Below are 22,848 nucleotides of genomic sequence, written 5' to 3'. Positions count from 1 at the left end.
CTTTGTTGGAATAACTTGGTAATTAGTTATAACACAGTTGATTCCCTTATTACTACCAAAATTCCTTACATCAATCCCACATGTTCTACAGTTCAGCTGAAATCAGTGTAGATGATGCACAGCAGGCCTTTAATAAAGTCGCACACAATCCTAGATATTTATATTTATATAAAGATGTAATAATGAATAAACTCACCTCTTTTCTGGAGGAAACTAAAGTTTCCACATGAGTTGATGGAAATCAACTCAGGAGCTTCGTCCTTCAGAACAAGTTGGAGGAGAAATTCTGATTCAAAGGAACTCCTTATATGGTCAACTTATAAATTTATACACGCACACTTCCTGATGCAGCGGTAATGACGCTCTGAGCAGTTAGCTTCAACATTTTGATGAATAAACTCAATTCTACAATTTATCCACCAAGTCACTGAGATCATGATGTTGTGTCTGCAGGTTTTGTGTAATCTGGTGAATTCTGAGACTTTGTCTCATTAAAAAGTTCATTATGGTAACAAAGATTCTGGAAAACCAGAAATATTTTATAGACATCATGAAGCTGCAGGTTCTAGACACTAGTAGGATTGGTGTTAAACTTCATCCTTATTTCCAAAAGAAAACCAGAACAAATGTGTCACAATAGACTGAGAGCATTAAGTTTGATCTGAGTAATGCAGGAAGGGGTTGACCTTTGGTGACCTCTGGTAAAATGTATTAATATATTTAAATGTTTAGTAAAACATACCAGAATCAGAGGTGTTTGACACAAGCTGTGTAGGTTTGGATAAAAGTGTGTGTTCTTTTACTTGCAGTTGAGTGAGAACATTTGTTGTTAATTTAAGTGAGAATTAGATGTAAAGTGAGGAGCATATAAACCTCCTCACTATTCTGGGTCAGGGGTTAAGTTTAGGACTGTTTATGGATGTGTGCGTTAGTGAGAGAGACTGGGTGAATGTGACTGTAGTGTACAGGGCTTTGGGTGGTCAGCATGACTGGAAAAGCTTTAAACAAGTTCAGTCCATTTACCATTTAATTTAGGACTAAGGTTTCATTTAGGGTTTAGGTTAGAGTCAGGCCATAAAAAGTATGAAAATGAATGGAAGTCTGAGGAAGTCAAGGCACGGTCCTCACTATGTACATTAAACGTGTGTGTGTGTGTGTGGGGGGGGGGGGGGTCACGTTGGTCATCGTGTGTAGATTTTATTGCTCTTTTATTCAGAGTTTTTTTTTGAAAGTTGATTTCTCAATCTGAGAGTTAAAGACAGGATTATCCTGAACAACATTATAATAATCTGTTCTAAAATCATCAGTGTGAAACAGAGACTTTAATGTTTTCTACAACCAGAAAAAAGCTCAGAAAGCAGAAAGTATCCTGGTCTCTCCTTTTTATACTCTGTTTAAGATGAACCACCGCTCCACATCTTTCATCCCTTCTGCTATCAAGCCTCAGAGCTCTGTGTGGATCCTCTGGGGTTTATGTTCACATGCTGACTGCTTGTATGTTGTTAATGTGTGATTTGTGTATTTACTGTTGTAGTCATGCTGCTGTTAACTAATGACCCTTTTGGATTAATAAAGTTGATTGAATCGAAATAAATAGTGTTTCCTTCATGTAAGAAAATCAGAAGAAATTTGGAAAAAAGTGATTGGCTGTTAATTTTAATTCCTCCAGACTGATTTAAAACTAAATATTTAATTCAGCCATGATGTTTTATCAATTTTATTTTCAAGCAGTGTGTTTCACCGCGTCATTTGCTTCCTTAATAGGGTGTTTTCACTGACGTCACTGGCCAACTTCCGGTCCGCCATATTGGGTGGCACACTTCCTTATCTCTAGTTGTCTTACACGTATTATCGTATCGCGAATGGATAAGTACGCCAGCACGCTAGAGCGACCAGATAAGGACGTATATCTGAGGAAATGTTCCGTGATCGACCATATGGACCCGTATGCCCTCCACGGTGCCTTGTTTAGCCGTAATCCAGATGATTGGCCAAATGTAGAGCACGGCGACATAGTGCATTACCTGGTGTTCAGTGAAAACCCTCTGCACACTCTTGAGGAAATGAGAGCTTACAAGGATCTAGAGGCTCACAACCAGTTCACATCTGGTTATGTACATCAAGGAAATCGCCATCATACGTGGACGGGTGAGTTTTAATAAGATGGTAAAAATGTAAACAATCCGACGCAAATGTGTTGCACCGCCCGCCGGCGGCGGGCGGTGCGCGAAGGCGCTTGGCTGCAAGGCCGATCGACGCCGCTCGCGGCTTTAATTATTTAAGCAGAACAATGACCAGTGCACAATTAAGTTGTATTTACCGTATTGGCGCCGGTAGGAGCTGCAGATCATAAAGCCAGCAAACAGTGGGAACACAGCAACTCGTTCAAAGGTAAGCTGCGCTCAGACGAGCTCTGGCACATGCTAGTTTAGTAGTTGCTAACCGTCAGTGCTAACAACCACTCGCGCATGTAATGTACTTTTAACTTGCTGCTATGTGTTTCAAACGTTTAGAACACACTCTCATTGACATCGGGATACTGTGGAAAGTTATGTTCGGTCTTACAGCCGCGATCCAAGCGAGCCGACGATCTCTTTGTTATCTCTGTAACTCGTTCAAAGGTAAGCTGCGCTCAGCCGGGCTCTGGCTCATGCTAACCGTTAGCGCTAACAACCACTCGCGCATGTAATGTACTTTTAACTAGCTGCTATGTGTTTCAAACGTTTAGAACACACTCTCATTGACATCGGGATACTGTGGAAAGTTTTGTTCGGTCGACTTACAGCCGCGATCCAAGCGAGCCGACGGCTCTTTGTTATCGCTAACAGTTGTTCTCCGTGGTTGCGCCTCCAGGCAGGAAAGCGGTGGAAAATTAATCTGTTTCTATGTTTTTCCCATGGCGATCATGTGTTGCGCTGTTACAGCCCACAATACAGCAACGGTTTACCATGGTTGAAATCAAGTTAAGGTGAAATTAACCAAATTAAAACACGGCTGAGAGAGGGAGTACAGTACGCGGTAGTAATAGGCAGTAGAGGCGGCGGAGGCAGTCAACATGACAGCCGTGGAAAGTAATAAGTCATAACGCCCAAGCCCTATTATTAATATATTCTTCTTATATGTTTTAAATACTTAACAGTTAATTACCTGTGACAAAGTGAGCACCGCAGACTCTGGCGTATTCCAGCTTAACACCGTCCAAATCGGACCTGGATATCCGTGTCAGCCATAGGTGACGGCGTTGTTCAGACAGCTGTTTTTTTTTTTTTCACACTGATTCACTATTACGGCTGGTAGGCGATAGAAAGAGCGTTGATCTCCACCTCCACGGGCCGTGCAACCAACCATTAAACACGTTTTCCCCATTGTTCACTTCCAATACTGCCTAAGGCGTCATACAATGCAGGTCAACGGTGCGAAACGACTGCCACCCAATATGGCGGACGTGCTGAGTAGTCACGTGAGCGTGACGTCAGCTGAAAACACCCTATTAACTAATAGGGCATTTTTTCAATATAAAGTATTCATATTACCTTTTTGAATGTAGGTACCAGGTAAATAATGAATCAACATGTAAGATTTACCCCAAAGTAACTCATACTGTGAATTGTTACTGGAAAATATTAAACTATTATGATTAATTTTCCCAAGACTCTAAAAAAGTCCTTCCCAAACAATAATAATAATAATAATACATTTTATTTCAAGCGCCTTTCAAAACACTCAAGGTCACTGTACATGTAAACAGACCTAATGTCACTATTTGTAGAGATTATGTAAATAAATGTCTAGGTTTAATCGACTTCTTCGCATTGACTGCCCCCTGCTGTCCTATAGAGGAACTACAGGCTCACAGATTCTCACCCAAAGTGTTTCTGATGTATAAAAATAAAACAGTAAATATGAAACTGATGATACACACTGATGAAGCCTCTTATGAAGGATTATCATGACAGTGAGTGAAGCTGATGAGACTTGATCACATTGGTTTATGTCTACATAATTCAAGGCTGTGATTTAGTGGAGAAGTTTCTGACCAAGATGACAAAGATAATTTAATCTATGAAAGAAATAAAGATTTACAATAAAACATAGAAATACTGTTTCTGCTAGAGGTCGATAGCTGAAACTACTGTTAAAATACTGCAGGGCGTTTGGTGAAATAAAACCTTTAAGCAGGTATTAAACATACTTCTAATGAAGCCCACATTTCTCTATCAAATTTGTATTTATTGCTCTGAGAGATCAGTTACTGAAGTCAAGAAACTTTTTCATTAATCTCTTTTAATAACTATGACTGTATTTAATTCTGTTTCATACGAGTTAGAAACATATTTTCCATTAGTTGATGCTGAGTTTGTTACTGTCCAAAAACTAGACCAAGAGGAATTATTTAATAAACTTTATATTTTCTACAGGGAGCTGATTGGAGAACTAGCCTTGACTCTGTTGGCTGTAGAGACGTCAGGGCGGCTCACTACCAGATCATGAATAAATTATAAATATTATATAAAAAACACCATGTGGTGGTTTTTATTTTATTACTCCACTGACTGCCGTAAAAAACATGAGTTTTGATGCCTGGTCGTATAATTAATAATAAATATAACCGATCCAGAGACAGATTGAAGGACCTACCTAGAGGAGGAGGAGCTACATCCAGGATGAAGATGCTGGCTGGATCAGTCTTTAAAGCAGATCTCTTCTTCTTGTTCCTCTGAACGACCCATCAGTTCCTTCATCTCTCCTTCAGAACCACCTGGTTCTGGTTCTTGGAGGATGGAGCTGTTCTATGGTCTCATCTCTGCAGAGAACCTCCTCATCCTCTGGGTAATGTCTTCTCCTCTCTACAGCTGTGAAGGCGTTGCTGTGAGGAACTCTTCATGGCAGAGTGACGTTGTCTCCAGGTTCTGCTCTGATGTTCCTCTGATCTGCAGGAGAAGAACCGACACCAAGCAGAGAGGTCAGACGGGTCAATCACAGCACTGCTCTGTGGACTGGATCAGGAGGACTAATCATCTAACAGATGTTTCTCACATGCATGTTTGATGAAAACATGATGATAAAATGTTTGAACAAGTCAGGAGAATAAAATAAAAGTGTAAATTCCTTCTGGTTGGTCAGAATGACCAGAGAGAGAAGACAGAGAGGAGGCAGAGGTGGAGGCAGCAGAGATGAAGATGATGAGGTTCTCTGGGAGAGACGAAGATGGAGAGGATGAGGATGAGTCCATCAGAGGACAGATCATGGTAGATGTTCTGGAGACAAAGCCAGACTGAGATGGTTAGGAGGAGAGAAGATGGTGAGAAGATCAGTAGAAGGAAGCTGAGGCTGGAGCTGCCAGAGAGGAGTTCTGGAGCAAACTTTTCAGCATGTGACTATCAAAATAAAAGTCTGGGGACCGTTTTTTGAGGATGGTCCCCAGAGGAGATTTATGGAAGAGTTAAAGAGGACATGAAGGTAGTTGATGTGAGAGAAGAAGAGGAAGGAGCTGCTGTTTCCTCAACATTAAATGCTGTTTTTGATCTTTTTCTGTGGAAATGTTTCACTAAAACTCCTGTCAGAGTTAAAAAGACATAAAAAGATTTGATTTTCATGAGACCATAAATGACTTGAAATGGAGGAAACAAAGTTTTTGCTCAATGGAAACAACGTTTGAAAATAATTCCTGATTCCTTTAAATCTAGAAATGAAAGTTTGGTTAGAGACACATTTTGTTATCACACTTAGTTATTTGTTTAAAAGGAGGAGCAGTGTTATATTATTATTGTATCATTATGAGGAAAACAAGCCTATCATGTCACTCTGTTCTGTTACATTAGTTGAAATTAATTTAGAACCTGAAAGAAGTTTTCTGAACAAATGTAAAATCTTGGTCAGAATTATTAACTCATCATTATTTAATTTCTTACTCTGCTGAAAAGAGTGAAGTTATCTCTTCATCTCTGATCAACGTGTCCATCAGCAGCAGACAAACAGAGATTAACAGGAACTGGTTCATCCTGACAGTCAGAAGGAGGAAAAGTTCACGGATCACTGAACCAAAGCTGGAAACCGCGTGAGCCGGATCTTTTTAAAGAAGAACTTTGAAAAGGCTGAGCAGCGCTGGAAGCTGCTGATGGGTGGAAAAAGGTTTAAAACCTGCTTTCATTCTGGTCCACAGGTTAAATGTCTGGAAATGTTCCTCAGAGACTGGAGTACTGCAGACCTTCTGACCTCTAACCTTCACCTGAACACATTCTCTGGATCAGGAATGGTGAACATGCAGCTGGTCTGCCGGTCCTGGCAGCAACTTCACTGACGGGTCAATGTTTTCATTTTAACTGTCAGAGGTTTAGTCTCACATTTTATTCCTAAATCTTTGTTTCTGCTGAACATGAAACCTTAAACATCAAAAAGTGATTCTTCATTCAGCCTGAAACATCCTGTCCTATAAACACTGAGCAGTAGAACCTGAATGACTAAAGGTCACATGAATCATAGAGAACTGCTAAAAACATTCCAGGAATGAAGTTTTACTAAATGCTGGTGGGAGCAGCAGCCTCCATGAATGTGGTAGTTCTGGTTTTAGAGGACGTCATTAGTTTTTATTTCCTGATCAGTGATGTGTTGGTGGAGTAATTACTGACGTCAGATATTACTCCACACTCCTCCTACTCTACACCGAGTTATGAAGAGAAGAAAAATAGAAACATTGAGTCTCAGCTGGTCTTTACTGAGATTTACCCATCCATGTTAAAACTAATGTTGCCTTATTCAGTCACATGTATTGTCCCTGTTTATAATTAATCATTAATCATGCTGTGGGTACCAGTGAGGCAGGAAGTATTCAGATTTCTGAAGTATTCACCCAGCAGACAAACAGAAAAATCTCCATCTACTGTCTTTAAATGAAGGTTAAACATCCCAGGAGACGCCAGCAGATCCACCCTGAGGTTCTGCAGGAACCTGGACTCCTTCTACCTCAGTCAGCAGGGTTCACCACCTCAGCCAATATTTCCCATCATCCTCAGCATCAGCTATGCCACCTTCTCACTGGTTTACATGCTGCAAACTCCTCTTCATCAGCCAATGGTCTGAAAACGCTCCTCTCCATCTCTGTAGGGTCTGACCAGGGTTCCCACTGTTCCTGTCTACGTCTCCCCAGATCCTTCAGGTCTCCCCTGTACCCACTCTGTGCCTCTTCATCACTCCTGTGGCAGCTCCTCATCCTCACCTCGACACACCTACATCTGCACTCCTGGTTAAATCATCATTATTACCATTTAACCTCCTGGCTTCTTCTTCATCTGACTCCTGAGTTCTCCTCTGAGGGTGACCAGGTGGACCCGCCTCATGGACATCTCCCCAGGGTCTCCAGTAAGGGTGGACATGGACAGGAGTCTCAGAGGGTCCTCTAATCCTCCTGGTAGCCTCCAGAACTCTGAGCTATTGAAGGTTATTCCTGTCATGATGATCAGGTATCTGTGTTTCTGTTATGAACTCCTACATGTGGACGTTTAAAGAAACATCTCATCTCAGCGTTCTGCTGGAAGCTTCAACGCTGAAACCCAAGATTCACTAGAAATGCACAGGATGCTGCTTTGTTAAGGAGGCACGGGGTCAAAGGTCAACTCTCTGTCTGCTGTGCAGATGCTTCCAGGTCCAGGTTCTCCAGTCCCACCTGATGCCACCAGAGGAGAGACAGAGGGAGTCTACAGACGGTCCTCCATGTGGGGGAGTCTTTTGGACGGTGTCCTTCCATCCTTTAATAACATTTATAGTTATTGACTGGGTAATTAAATACAGACAGGTTCTGAGGTTTTAAGGTGAACTAGTCTTAACTCAGTTTTAACTTTAAGGTCTCAGTAGGGGACAAGGAGGTGTTTTCTCTGAATGAAGACAGAACTTTAAGGAAAACGGACCAGAAACTGCAGCAGACACTGATCTCTATAAAAATAAATAGACTCAGAAACTGTTGCTGGACTTACAGTGATTCTGACTCTGTTCTCAGCTGCCCCCCCCCCCCTTCATTAATCACAAATCTCTTTTTATGTCTAAGAGTCTTATATCTACAGCAGCCGTGTAGGTTTCATATTAAATCCAGTTTTGATTGATTTATTTGTGTTATTTTTCGTTTTTACTTCAATCCCACCCACTCTGGTAGGCTTGATTGGAACATTTATTCTCAGCTAGTGGATGTAAAATCTCTAGAGTAGAATATGCAGGTGTCAGTTCTGCTGAGGCCTTTCACATTTATCTGATTAACCATCAGCTGTTAAATCTAATTACTAGAACTAGCATTGGGTCAAACAGGGTCAGGTACAGCAGGTTGGGTCAATAGTATGTTCTCTATTATTGTGCCTTTCTGGGTTCCTCTATCTTTGCTTTTCCCATCAGCTGATTGTTTCCACCTGTTTGTTGTGGTTTTTCACTACTCGGTTTTATTAAAGGTCCTGGTTTCTCTTTGTTCCCTCTGTGTTCTGCTGTTTGTTCTGCTGTGGAAGTCTTTTCTTCCTGGCTCTTCTGTTCCCTTTTCTTCTAAGTTTCTGTTTCGTTGTGGAACTCTGTCTTTGCCACCGTCTCGCCCAAGTTTCCCCATTGAGGAACAATCAACTATTAGTTTTATACAATTATATAGTTTTCACTCCCTGACACACAGAGGCTACATTTAATGGCAGCAGGGAAGTAGGAAGATTTTTTTTTGACTGTAAAATGGAACGGAAAGGTTTCAGATGTCAGAGCCCAACATTTCCATAAGAGGCAAAGGTAAGGCAAATTTATCTGTAGCACATTTCCTAGTGGTTAGAGCAGTGCGCACTCAGAGAAAGATGCAAGTTCCCGGTTTAATCCCCACAGCCTGCACTCTGGGTCCCTGAGCAAGACCCTTAACCCCAGATTGCTCCCCGGGCGCCGCACATGTCAGCCCACTGCTCCCCAAGGGTGATGGGTTAAGATGCAGAAATGAATTTCTCCAATGTGAGATCAATAAAGTTCTATAGGACATCAAATATGTGCAGGTTGATATGATTTTACATAACGGCTGATAAGCAGAGACCATCTGACTAATCTGTAGATCTCTGTTCTCTGATCTGTAACATCATCATGTGTTCAGTGGAAATGGTTAAACTTGGTAAAACCAGTCGTCTGGTTACAAAGCTCTGCTTCACTAATCAGCCACGCCTGTCATCTAAACCACCAAACATCAGCTCAGAACAGAGCGCCATTTACCTCCATGTAAATAACCTGATGTCACTGAGAAACTCTCACAGTCTGGATGTTTAACCTGAAACAGTTACAGCAAAACTTTTCCTGTACAGCCAAACACGTCAGAGTCACCTCTGAGCAGGTTTATTTTCAATTAAATCACCCAAAAAGGACCAAAAAAATTCTCTAAGTCCACTTTTAGGTAACTGGGAGGTTTTCACCTAAAGTTAGTTTCTCTTTGAGTTACAAGCGACAGACAGAGCCCAGTTTTCCATGAGCAAATGATCAGAAAGGAGCGAGCAGAGACAAAGATTGTTTAACAGGAAAAAGCCACAAAGTTACACAGTCTGAACATAAAGCTGTGAAATCCAGAGTCAGTCAGAAATAAATACTTTTTTCTTTTTAGGTAATTTTAAAATCATTTTCAGTCACATCCTATACGACACACAGGTTCATCAAAGTTTTAGAAATAATTACTCTTATGTAATCTGTGTCCTGCTCTGATTTTAAAATGAATAATCGTCTTTTTCCAGCTTTAGTCTCTGTGACAGTTTAGTGGTGAAGAAGATTTAGTTGTTCTAACAGAAGAAATAATAATAATAATAATAAAGTCTCCTTTGCTGTTTATCAGCAGAAAACAAACTAAAAAACAAAAACTAAACATAAACTCACCTTAATTGTGAGAAGCTCCCAGCTGACTGCTGTCTGTGACGCTCAGATTGAACTGGAGCTTCTTAACGTCACATTAAACTCTTCTGGTTATTTGTTTACGTCAGTCAGCTGTTGGTCACATGACCAAAGGCAGACAGAACAACACTCCCCTTCAGCTGATAGTCGTCCTGTTTACATATTTCCTGCTTCATGTCTGTCCTTGTCCTCAGTCCTTCCTGCTCTCTGCGCTGTTTTTCCAGTTTTTCTGTGTTCTGATGTTTAAAGGCTTCGTCTGACTGAAAGTCATATTTGTTGTTGCGTTTCTATGTTTATTGAACTTTGTAAAGTATAGTTAAAAATCACAGTAAATACACAAAGTTGTAAGTGTTCACAAGAAGGGATAGACGTTAAAACGTATAAAATCTTCCCCTAAAGCAACATCAGATTTACAATCCCTTCCATCTTACAGACAAATAAACCAATATACATTTATTCTACTGCTCTGTCATTTATACATGCAGTATTTTCATTAATGTGGACACAATACTCCTTTACATGACAGTATTACTAATAATAACACTGTAATATGATAACAATGAGGCAACTAGATAATCATTTTTGACAGATTGACTGTTTTCATGTGCAGTGCTGAGGTAAATTGGGACGTACCAGATCAGAGGATGGTGATTGGTTTATCTGCTTTTCCCTTTCTTCATTCTGGGTGACCCATCTTTGATTTTGTAGCTGAGCAGGTCTTTTATAGTAAATGAGGCGTCCTGTGACCTTTCTAGATTTGTGGCTGCCCCTAATGTTAGTCAGCTGGATGCTCATTAGCAGAACAAAAAACCTCAGGAGGATCACATCCTGTTTAAGATCTCGTGTTTAAGGACCTCCATGATGTTACAGGAAAATGTTTGATGTGCAGTGGTGTTGTTTCCCTCTTCCTGTTTCTCACAGCTGATCAGTCCTGCTGCTGTGAGCCGTGTGTTTCAGCAGAGGACAGACGACAGAAAGCTCAGTGGCTGAGGCACAGAGGGACGTCAGAAACAGGATTGGGTCCCAGATCATCTGGTCAGGGAGCCCCATGGAGGACAAACCCCAATCTAAACAAAACATCATGTTTATACGGTTTTTAAGAAAAGTTGTTTTCTACTCTGATCTGAAACTGAAAACCACAGTTTTAAAGAACTTTTTTCTGCTACATTTGAAGAACCAACTCTCCCTGAGGATGACATTGTTCACTAATATTCTCCCATCAAGCATTGCTGCACAGCGGTGCTGCTCCGTGCTTCTGGACCTGAATATGCTCGGTTCTGGTTCTAGATTAGTCCTCTTCTCAGGGAATGGATCCCTGATGTGTGAGGATCTTTTAATTTTTGGTCATACTTTAACCTCTTCACTAATTATCCTGGTTGGCCGTCAGAAAATTATAACATTCTTCTCTTAATTAAGAACCAAGATTAAAGCTGTAGTTTTTGATCCTGTTCAGAAACACTTTTTGTTATACTGGGAGAAATTCTCCTTCCATCCTGACAGTAATACATTATCCATCCGTCCATCTTCTGACACGCTTTATCCCTGCTGGGGTCATGAGGGATCCTGGTGTCTACCTCCAGATGTCACTGGAAGAGAGGCAGTACACCCTGGACATGTCGCCAGTCTATTGCAGTAAATTGTGTATTTATATAAATCGATAACCTGAAAATTAGGAGAAAGATCACCAAGCACTGTTCCTACTCCAAATCACTACTGGTTATCATCAATAGACTGTTTAAGCATCTATGTATGTGTATCTAGAACTGCTAGGGTTAGAGTTGCTCCTGCATGGCCACGTAATTATTCTCTTCTTGTTCCTTCACCATAACTGCTGGATACTCCTCCTGTAGAAAGTTACAGAAAACAAATATTAAGCTGCTTTAAAAAGTAGTCTGTATCTTATCTGCAGATCACCGTACAAAAATGTAGTTGTTAAACTTTTGCTTCCTTGTTTCTTTAACTCAAATTTAACAGAACTAGACGAAGCTGTCAGATGAGGAAATGGATTCTTTACCTCCTGCCTCACTGCTGTTTGCTCTGATCTCCATCTTCTTCATCTCGTCTGTCTCTATACAGGCGAGTTTCTGCAGTAAAAATGTCAGATTTAAAGTGACTTTGATCTCAGATACGGAGAAACAGCATAACATATTGTATTTACCATGCCAACACATCTATGTTCTCATCAATGATCTTCAATGATGTTTACTGGCAGCAGCAATGCAGGTGAGCAACAGATAAGAGTGAAAATGGAATTTGAACCATGTGAAAAATGTCTATTTAGGTTTTATGTTTGAAGCTGTTTGGGTTTCATGAGCATCTTTATAACATCCTGCCAGCTTTTATCTGTAGAGCTGTGAATGCTGACAGACCTGTCCACTCTTCACTCTTTAAGGCATCAGTCATTCTGTTTAAAAGTCAGCAGCTTCTGTCCATCAGGTTTCTTTTGTTAATAGTTTAACAAACAACCTCTAACCTAACTGCTCTGTTCCTCCTACAGATCCCAGAAACATGAGAACCTGAACAGAACGTCCCTCTGCTCTCCATGTAGATCTGCTGAGAACAAACCTGTGTTAGCCTCAGAGAGGAAGAGAACTGATCTGGAGTCAGAATCTGTTCTTCTCCACAGAAATGAGCAGATTGCTCCAGAAAATCAGCATCTAGTTCATAAGAACTGATTTATTCTGCAGAACAGAAAGATCTGAATCAGTTTTAATCAGACACAAGCTGTCATGTGTTGTCAGGTGGAAGCTGGACCAAAATTAATCCAGGAGCCACATAGTGAGAATGATGGTTTAATGCTGAGACCAAAAGTAAACTTAATGTAAATGTAACAAGAGAAGTGGACCTGAGAACAAAGGGACAAACAGAAGGAGGACCGACAACAAAGGAGGGGAACAATTAATTAAATAGAACAGGAGAAAGCAAAGGGAGGCAGGGCAGATGAAAGTTACTAACTAGTGTTGTTGTCAGATTAGAACTGAACCCCCTCCTCCATCCTTCTCTAATTTGGGTTAAAGCTCAGACTAGCTGGGGTTGTAAAGACCTCTGAATCTAACGAGTATTACCCTGTTTATAATTCCTGTGAGACCTTTTTAGCTGGATAAGTAGGACACGACTGATCTACTAACACCTCCATCCTAGGACCACACCCTGTTTCAGTGGACAGGTTAGACAGCCTAGTAGCCTGAGGTCACCTATTTCCTGACCACCGTCTTAGTTAACGGAGGCTCCTGGATACGTTTTTAGAAACTCAATAGTCCCTGAGGGACTTTGGACAAGAAGTGATCGACATGAAAGGGAAGAGCTGCTGGAGAGATGATGACAGGGCAGGAGAATCAGAATCACAGGAAAAGAATCACAAACAGAATAAAGATGCGTTCACACTGAAGGTGAATTTGTTAGGCTGAACAACAGATTAACATGATTTAAACAGGTGCCACATGGGGCCGACGTAACGCAAAACAACGCTACACAAGACCACAGAAGCAATTCTAGTGGCACCAAATGTGAGATTTTGGCAATCAAAGCAAAGACAGAACAACACGATACATGCAATGGATGCAATGTGACAACTGGAGCTGAAAAAGCTGAACTTCTGTGTGTTGTTGCGCCACGACAACCAATCAGGAACGTGGCTGTGATGTGGAGATGAAGGACTGCGGTGGAGATGAAGAGGTTTTCATTCAACATGAGAGAAAAGCTGATAATAGTGGTCTGCAGTCAGTCTGAGTTAAATGACTTAAACAATTGTTACTAATGAGAAAAGTCCAGAAAGGATCAAGCCTGGAGAAGAGTGAGGGAGGAGACTGAAGTGAAAGTGTCACTACATAGCACCCCCCCCACCCCCCATGCTCTGATCTTTCCTTACCTCTGTTGTACAGACAGAAGCACTGCGGGAAGCAACAAGAGGATCTGCTGGACCCACAGGGACGCTGGTGTCATCGTTCTGTTTTCCCCATTAAGTACAGCAGCATGACTCACTTGGTAAAATCCACATCCGCTCAGTTGAGTTAAACAAACAAGCAGACAGGGTGAAGTGAGGTGAGGCTGATTTCACTTTTTATGTATGCAGAGTCACAGAGACCAACAGAGACCAACAGAGACCAACAGAGACCATCAGAGACCATCAGAGACCAACAGAGACCAACAGAGACCAACAGAGACTAACAGAGACCAACAGAGACCAACAGAGACCAACAGAGACCAACAGAGACTAACAGAGACCAACAGAGACCAACAGAGACCAACAGAGACCAACAGAGACCAACAGAGTCACAGAGACCAACAGAGTCCAACAGAGACCATCAGAGACCAACAGAGACCAACAGAGACCAACAGAGTCACAGAGACCAACAGAGACCAACAGAGACCAACAGAGACCAACAGAGTCACAGAGACCAACAGAGACCAACAGAGACCAACAGAGACCAACAGAGACCAACAGAGACCAACAGAGTCACAGAGACCAACAGAGACCAACAGAGACTAACAGAGACCAACAGAGACCAACAGAGACCAACAGAGTCACAGAGACCAACAGAGACCAACAGAGACCAACAGAGACCAACAGAGTCACAGAGACCAACAGAGTCACAGAGACCAACAGAGACTAACAGAGACCAACAGAGACCAACAGAGACCAACAGAGTCACAGAGACCAACAGAGTCACAGAGACCAACAGAGACCAACAGAGACCAACAGAGACCAACAGAGTCACAGAGACCAACAGAGACCAACAGAGTCACAGAGACCATCAGAGACCAACAGAGACCATCAGAGACCAACAGAGACCATCAGAGACCAACAGAGTCACAGAGACCAACAGAGACCATCAGAGACCATCAGAGACCAACAGAGACCAACAGAGTCACAGAGACCAACAGAGTCACAGAGACCAACAGAGACCAACAGAGACCAACAGAGACCAACAGAGTCACAGAGACCAACAGAGACCAACAGAGACCAACAGAGTCACAGAGACCAACAGAGACCAACAGAGACCAACAGAGTCACAGAGACCAACAGAGACCAACAGAGACCAACAGAGACCAACAGAGACCAACAGAGACCAACAGAGACCAACCCCTGATGATTCAGACGCCGTGCTGCAGACAGCCTGATCCAGCTGAACTATTGTCCCTCCTTATACACAAATACTTCTATCCATAGACATTATCCACATAGACGCCTCATTACGTGTTGTAGCACATTCTGTGTCGCCGCCATTTTGGATGGATCTCTCCTTCTCTTAGCTGCTATAGGAGCCGACAGGAATAAACACAGAGGGAGAAACTTTGACCTTATTTTCTGCAGCTTATGGTTACAATAACCAATGATAATTCATTTGGGCTGAGATTGATTCTGTAGACGTGTTTATGCTTGGTGAGAATAATGCAGGAACCCAACTGATGGTCAATAATTTAAAGGTATAGAGGACAATTTTTTTCAGGGGTATCACCTCATCCCACAGGCTAATCATTGTGACACGTTTACATAACACCAGTATGTAAACTTCTACTGTTCATGTATCCGGTGAGCTTTGATGTCAACCGTTCGTTGTAGCTCCACTGCTCATAAGAAACAAACTGACAGGTTTATGAGAAAAAGAGGAAGGCCTCAGAAGAAAGAAGGAAATGACACCAACGTAGATTTGGGAGATTTTTTTTCCACATAATCTTCCCGAGGAGCAGAGGAGCAAATTCAGTGATACAGACTGGGATTTCTTACTTACTGTTCTGGTAATTTGTCCACTCTACATTTACTGCTTATTAGCCTGTTATATCTGTGTTTCACAAACCAAGGCTGAATCACACGGACAAATTGAGTCCTCTGGAGTTACCGAGTTACAGCACATGCAAGAAGACGTGCAAACCTGTATACTTAAACATTAGAAGTACGCAGCAAAAGCAAACTAGCTAGGAACGTGTACATACATTAAAGTACGGTTATCACATCACAATGGTTTAAAAAGCAAGAGTCAAAATCAGATAATTGAGGAACCCTTAGAAGAACAGTTTCAGTGCTGAAGCTTTTCAGAGGTAAAATCTTTATCAGACAATGAGGGACATTTTTCTGCAGGAAGGACATGTGGCTGATAAACAAACAGGGACTTGTCCTTTTCTGTCCCTGACACTGAGCTCGTTCAACCCGGTTCCTTTTTTTTAATATATGCGTACAGTGTTGTGGGGAACGTCACAACACATGTCATCTCAAGGCTCTTTCCAAAGTCAGATTCCATCAAATCCTCCAGGTTGGTGAGAAAGTTTCCTCTCTAAGGAAACCCAGCAGGTTGCATCAAGTCTCTCCAAGCAGCATTCACTCCTCCTGAAAGAGCGTAGAGCCACAGTGGACAGTCGTCTGCATTGTTGATGGCTTTGCAGCAATCCCTCATACTGAGCATGCATGAAGCGACAGTGGAGAGGAAAACTCCCCTTTAACAGGGAGGAGAACCTCCAGCAGAACCAGAACCAGGCTCATCTGCCTCCACCCACTTAAGCAGTTAAACACTGAGACAGTTTTCTGGCCAGGAGGATTAAAGAGTACATAGAGTTACCGTAAAAACTGCAGTAAAAGCTCAGCTAACAACTACTGCATGTCTTGGAGAGAAATAATAATAGATTGTCAGTTGTTGCTGGCAGAAACACAAGGACCTGGTCACAAAACCTACAATTTTATTTCCCTTCAGATTCTAAAACCAGATTTTTCCACTCCAGAATGGGTATCTGTTTAACTTTTATTTTTTAACTGATGATCTCAAATTTCCAAGGAAGTTTTGACATTCATGGTTGAGTTCAGCTTCTTCAGCTCTCCTTGGTTGTCTGGGAGGCGAGATAGACAGATAGACAGATTTTTCTACTTAATACTTTATAGGTAAATAATTGAATATTTTACACATTTAGCGTCGTTTTCCCATTGTCTAGAGATCTAGAGAACTTAGTTCTGAGTCAGTCCTTGGTGGATTTACCAGCATGGGTAGGAACACTGTCATTGTCCAGGGTTCTGTTTCACCTTTATTTTTTAACTGATGATCTCAAATTACCAAAGATGTTTTGATACAACATAACAATCATGGGGGAGTCCAGTTTCTGCAGCTCTCCCAGGTTGTCTGAGAGGTGAGGTGAGGTGAGGTAGCCTCTATCATCAGACTGTTACAAGTGCAAACAGATTTAAAGTCCTGGTGGTTCCACCTCATTCCACCTGGACCAGCAGTGTTTTCACAGGCTTGGAAAGTCACTTTGTCTCTTTTTCAATCAACCATGTCTACAGCAAACAAAACCTACGTCTCAAATCTCATCGAGAGCTATAAGAAAACTTCTAAACTTTTATCTGATACAGTGTCACACTTTATTGAGACTAAATTAAACACCTGCAGTTGTAAATGTAACAGCTCACCACTTTGCCTGCTGGTGTTGGTCAAGGGTTCTCAGACTTCTAGGTTATGCCTTTGGCTGGATTAATTTAGATTGTTAAAGCATCTTGATGGACTATCTGTCCTTTAGACCTTCTTCCTGGACTATAAAAGAACCGTGGTACTACGACCCTACATTCTCAGGCTCAATCCCCAGAACATTAGCTGTAAAATGATCTGAGACCAGTGAAGGATCTGTTTCTGGCCCATTGCTGTTTTCTCTTTATCTGCTGCTGCTTGGCTTTCTGTTACATTCCCTAAATGTAACCTTTCATTGTTATGTTGATAAGTCGCAGATTTAAGCGCCTTTAACCATTGGGCTGACTTGTCAAAAATTAAAACCTGCCTGTCTTCTGCATTTAACGAATTGTCTAATAAGTTCTGCTCCTTAATGGAGATAAGAGAGATTTAATGGTCATTTGACCTCAAAACTTTCAACACGTCCCAAAATTTCACTTTGACATTGATGACTATGTGATAAAATGTAGGGACAAGGTAAAGAACGAGGGAGTGACGGCGCGCCTGAAGACCTTCTTTACCTCTGTGGTGGCGTCAGTCTTCTTCTATGGTCTGTTGGAGCAGCAGCTGATCTGTAGCTGAGAGGAAACAGCTGGATAAACTCATCAGGAGGACCAGCTCTGTCCTGGGACCCCCCCCCCCCCTCCCCAGACCCAGTGCAGGTGGTGGAAGACAGGACTGTGAGAAAAATCACATCACTGATGGATAATGTGTCCCATCCAAGGCATGGAGCTGCTGCAGAGCTGAGAGCTCTGTCAGTGACAGACTGCTGCATCCTGGATGCTCTAAGGAGCGCTTCCACAGGTCCTTCCTCCTAGCATCTGACAAACTATTTACACATTTTTATTCTTTTATAGTTCAGCTCTTATTGTTCAGTTAGCGTGTTCTCCTGCGACAGACTGGTGACCTTTCAGGGTGAACTCGCCCAGTGAACTCCTGGAGACAGGCACCAGCAACCCCCCCCCCCCCCCCCCCCCCCCCCCCCCCATGACCCCATGAGAGAGAAGTGATTAAGAAAATAGATGGATGGATGGTGTGTTCTCCTGTAATGGATTCAACGTACCAAGACTGCCTGATATGAGGAGAATCGTGAATATTTAATCACCATTAACAACATTTATGCTCAATATTTCACCTTCAAAACAAGTAAACATCTCTGTGGTCATTTTCACATTTCGGACAAAAATGTAACTTTTTCTGATTGTCTCTGATCTCCAGAAATTCTGTCTGCTGCAATAAAAAACTCCACCTTTCTGAGTTCATTCAGCTTTCTTCTTTCTTCTTGTACTCATGTGCAAATAATGTCTGAATAAAGTTAAAACCAAGATTATGTAAAGCTCTGACTGCTCTTCCTGCTGCTCTGTTATCAGCAGCAGGAATAATTACTCAATGCCAAAAGCTGCCTTTGTCTTTCCCTGTTGGGACACTTTTTATTTTCCATCTGACAGTAAACATCATTTATACTTTGTTCAACATCCAAACTTTGCTTTTTTCCTATTCAGCTGAACTAATAATATGCAGAGGAAGGTAGGGAGAGTCCTTGCTTCTATAGAGAGGGTTTGATTCACAGACATGAATACGTAGACGCCGCGTCGTCGGGTGAGAGGCGTGCCGACAGAGCGGCCATCTTAGGTCAGACCAAGCTGCGCTCAGAGAGAATACACGTGGAAAATGTACTTTATGTTTTCAGACACTCTGAATCCGGTGAATTCTCGCCTGATTTCCAGATAAATCAACTGACTGAAAACGTCACCCCTTTAGGGGACCAATTGATTGAATTAAATTATTGTCTAACTTAATAAATAATTTCGATTTTGTGTTGAAAGTAAGCAAACTTCCAGAGCTACGTCCCAGGAAGCCCGACTTTTACTCCGCTTATGGGTGTGCAAATAAAAGGACTCTAGGAACCAGATCCTGGGGAATTACCTTCCATAAGTAAGATTTTATGATAGATCATCCTCATGCTTTACAGTTTTTCCGGCATAAACACAATATGTGCTAATGGGTAGCAGGGATGGAAGTAGAGAAAAATACATTAAACACCAAAAACAAACAAAATGGTCCTAAATTACTGGATAGACATGATTTAAAATATTATACAGTATTTTTGGTTTTGCTATGATTTTGTAATGTATTTGATTCTAAGCTGCGTTATTAGGTTGTTGTTTTTTTCCCAGATCGCGGTTTGTATTATATCATTTTTAAATGCCGTTATGAGCACCTTTGCTCATAATGGCATATATATATATATATATATATATATATATATATATATATATATATATATATATATATATATATATATATATATATATATTGGAAGAAAAAGAGAGAGATTTATGTGTGTATAATTTGTGTGTGTATTAGATTAATATGTACCTGCAAAATATGTAAGTGCGTGTACATTTTTCATCCAGTTTGACTTCAATTTAAATAGTTTTGGTTCTGAATAAATATATGTAATCTGTCTGAAATGTCACGAGCGTTGTGAACATATGATTAAAATGAGATCTGAGCTGCCTCCTATTCATTTTGACAGCAGCTGTCTGATCTGTGGTCTGACCCAAGATGGCCGCCCTGTAGACACGTCGGCCCAGCGGCCGGCAGCGTTCAATGGGGCGTCTACGTATATGATGTCTATGGGTAGACCTGCCGTCTCAGCAGCAGGTGAGTGCTGCCCTCTGCTGGTAGGGTGGCAGACTGTCAGACAGAAGAGCTGTTTCTGCAGGAGAGGTTTAATGCTTTCTTATAAAGGACGATAGAACCCAGACCGAGCCTCACCCTTCAGCTCTTCATTCACTCTTTGTGTCTTTTATTGAAGTTAAAGCTAAAAATTAGTGAGAAAATTATCACTCGCCTGAAAGAACCTGGTGCTTTCAGAAGGTAGATGAAGGAGAGGAGAACCTGCAGCAGATTATTCCTGACAAACATCAACATGTTTATTAATGTTAGATGGTATCAGGACCACAGAGTCTGAGAGTGATTCTAATGATCCAGGTGATGGGCCGGGCTTGGAGAACATCAGGACCGGTTTTTAGTCCCAGGTTTCCCTTTGCAGCTCCACAGAGAACTGAGGCTAAAACCTGTTGGATCAGAAAGAAACAAGTTAAAGTTGGTTCTAGAATCAGTCCAAAGCAAATAAAACAGGTTGCAGACAGAACCGCTCCCTGGATTTCAGCAGAGGTGGAACCAAAAGTAAAAGTTCAACATAATTTATCACCATGACAGAGTTTTCTTACATTTTTAGTGACGTCAAACAAAAACCAGAGAAGGAACTAAGATAAACTGACAACTAGTGATAAACTTTTTCAATGACAACAAATATTAAACATTTGAAGAGCTTGATCCTAAAGATGTTTTTTTTCATAGGTTCTAATCAGTAAATCATTTTGAAGGCAGTGATCCTGGTAAGGATCAGTTATACGCATGAAAGGAGCAGAAGACGGAAATTACACCTGACAGCAAAACTCTAATCAAACATTATCTTGGATTTAGCAGGTCCAGAAAAAGAATTGTCAGAATTTAAAGATTAATTGTAATAATCCATCCATTCATCTTCTGACTCGTTTATTTCTCATGAGGCGTGCTGGTGTCTATCTCCAGCGTTCACTGGGTGAGAGGCGGGGTTCACCCTGGCCGGGTCACCAGTCCGTTGCAGGGCTAATTGTAATGATTCCATTTTTAAAACATGTTATCAATATTTTGGTTGGTATGGGAACAACAAAAAGCATTAGCTGACACTAAAGGGTTGCATCTTAAGTTATATTTAAGGAATTGAACTTTAAATTTTTCTCGTGCAGCTGCAGCCGTTCTCCTCAGCCTTCAGACGGGTTTAACAATAATTCACATTTTAGAGGTCCATAAATTAGCTCACTACCCTGTTAGACCGATAATGGGTCACTAAAGTTAGCGTTCAAAGCCTCCAGGTGAGCTGTTAGCTCTGTAATAAACAGCTGAACCAGGAGCTGCTGGACTTATGGCAATGTTAGCCTGTAAGGGCCTCAAAGCCAGCTGCTGACATTAATAAGGGAAATGTTAGAAAAGCAAGTATTCAGCCCCAGAAACTTTAATAAAGAGACCCTGAATGAACAAAAAACATTAATACAAAGATTTCTTCATCTACTTACTTTGGATCAGCTGATTGTGGCTCAAAGCTGGGAGGATAACTTTCAGCTTGTTTGATAATCAGCAGAGGGAGAATAAAGAGACAGCAGGTTCAGACCCTGGACCCATCAACCCAACCCATCACTAAGGAGAAATTAAACTGTAATAAAATAAATCCACCAGGTTAGGAGCCGCAAACAGAGAGTTTTGGTCTGTGCAGGTCAGAATGTGTTATTTATCTGCTTCTTTTTCCCGAAGCGTTTATCTGATAGTTTCAGAGTAAACATGAAGCTTCATCACCAGAAGGTCTGTAGGCTTCATTAAATCCAGACTCAGTACCACTGGGTCACTGTTTCCTGCCAGGTGCAGCTTATTTCTAACAAAGCGATGTATTTTTCTATTTTCTGGCCTCACAGAGCAGAAGAGATGATCTTTACAATCAATTATTAATAAATAGAACTCTGACAATAACACAGTTTACAGTGGGACATGAAAGTGACAAAGAAATAAAATACTAAGCCTGTTGCATTTAAAGACAAGTGATAAAAAAGCCAAAAGCAGCAGATGGTTCTGCTTTGGGGAGATAAATCTGTCAGGTCCTCTCAGACAGCAGGATAATGGACATTATTCCAGGTCTGTAGCTGAATAAAGTCACACCAGGGGTCCGTTCTTCGTACGTTGCTTAAAACATCCAAGATCAAATGACACATCCAAGATGATTTCATCCGGCTAATCCTGATCCAGCTAATTGGGTTCTTCAAACACACCTGTTGTTTACGATTAGTATCACTGGATTGAGTTATCTGAGACAACTGCGCGTTCATGCATTTGTTTAAAAGGGGAAATGTATCGATAGTAGAAACAATGATCAGCAGCGCTGCTATTGGCTGTTCAGCATGGCCAAAGAACGCCCACAGTTTTTCTCCCAAGCAGAACAAGAGCTTTTAATGGAAGGTTATGCCGAATTTGAGTCATTAATTAAAACACCTCAAAGTCTGCTAAAGCCAGGAGAGAGGGCCGGCAGAAAGTAGCAGACAAATTAATGCGTAAATACTGTCCATGGTAGATGTTTCTATCACTTTCTACAGTATGAATTTTTGCATTTTAATAATTTGATATTATTTGTTCTTTTATATCAGAGCCTCCACGGGACCCACTAGAACATGGGGACGAGTAAAAGTGAAGTACAAGAATATTCTACAAAATGATAGCCTTTAATTATACTTTATTTAAAAAAAGGCACTTGTTATGTCAAGAGATCCAAATTTCAGTGTCATTCCTTAGACACGGGAAGTAAATGACACGTGCAAACTGGGAATTTTAACAAAAAATAAATAAATCTTTATCCATAAAAAATGAAAATTTTCCTTTTCCAAGTCATCCACAGTTTACACGGTAAAACTGTATTGCTCCGTGTCTAGATAATCCATCCATAGTTTTTTTC

Source organism: Fundulus heteroclitus, unplaced genomic scaffold (assembly GCF_011125445.2).
Source record: "Fundulus heteroclitus isolate FHET01 unplaced genomic scaffold, MU-UCD_Fhet_4.1 scaffold_62, whole genome shotgun sequence".
NCBI classification, from domain to species: Eukaryota; Metazoa; Chordata; class Actinopteri; order Cyprinodontiformes; family Fundulidae; genus Fundulus; species Fundulus heteroclitus.
Note: the sequence above shows the minus strand (reverse complement) of the source record.